Source organism: Austrofundulus limnaeus, unplaced genomic scaffold (assembly GCF_001266775.1).
Source record: "Austrofundulus limnaeus strain Quisiro unplaced genomic scaffold, Austrofundulus_limnaeus-1.0 Scaffold4794, whole genome shotgun sequence".
NCBI lineage: Eukaryota > Metazoa > Chordata > Actinopteri > Cyprinodontiformes > Rivulidae > Austrofundulus > Austrofundulus limnaeus.
Window position 1 is genome coordinate 2,016 of NW_013957196.1, and position 482 is coordinate 2,497.

The window sequence follows — 482 nt, forward strand, 5'->3', positions numbered from 1 at the left end:
CACAGAGTAAAGACGTGTCACAATAAAGACACAGATTAAAGACGTGTCACAATAAAGACACAGAGTAAAGACGCGTCACAATAAAGACACAGAGTAAAGACGTGTCACAATAAAGACACAGAGTAAAGACGTGTCACAATAAAGACACAGAGTAAAGACATGTCACAATAAACACACAGAGTAAAGACATGTCACAATAAAGACAGAGTAAAGACATGTCACAATAAAGACAAAGACGTGTCATGACGTGTCACAATAAAGACAAAGACGTGTCACAATAAAGACACAGAGTAAAGACGTGTCACAATAAAGACAAAGACGTGTCACAATAAGGACAGAGTAAAGACGTGTCACAATAAAGAGAGAGTAAAGATGTGTCTCAATAAAGAGAGTAAAGATGTGTCTCAATAAAGAGAGTAAAGATGTGTCACAATAAAGACACGGAGTAAAGACGTGTCACAATAAAGACACAGAGTAAAGAC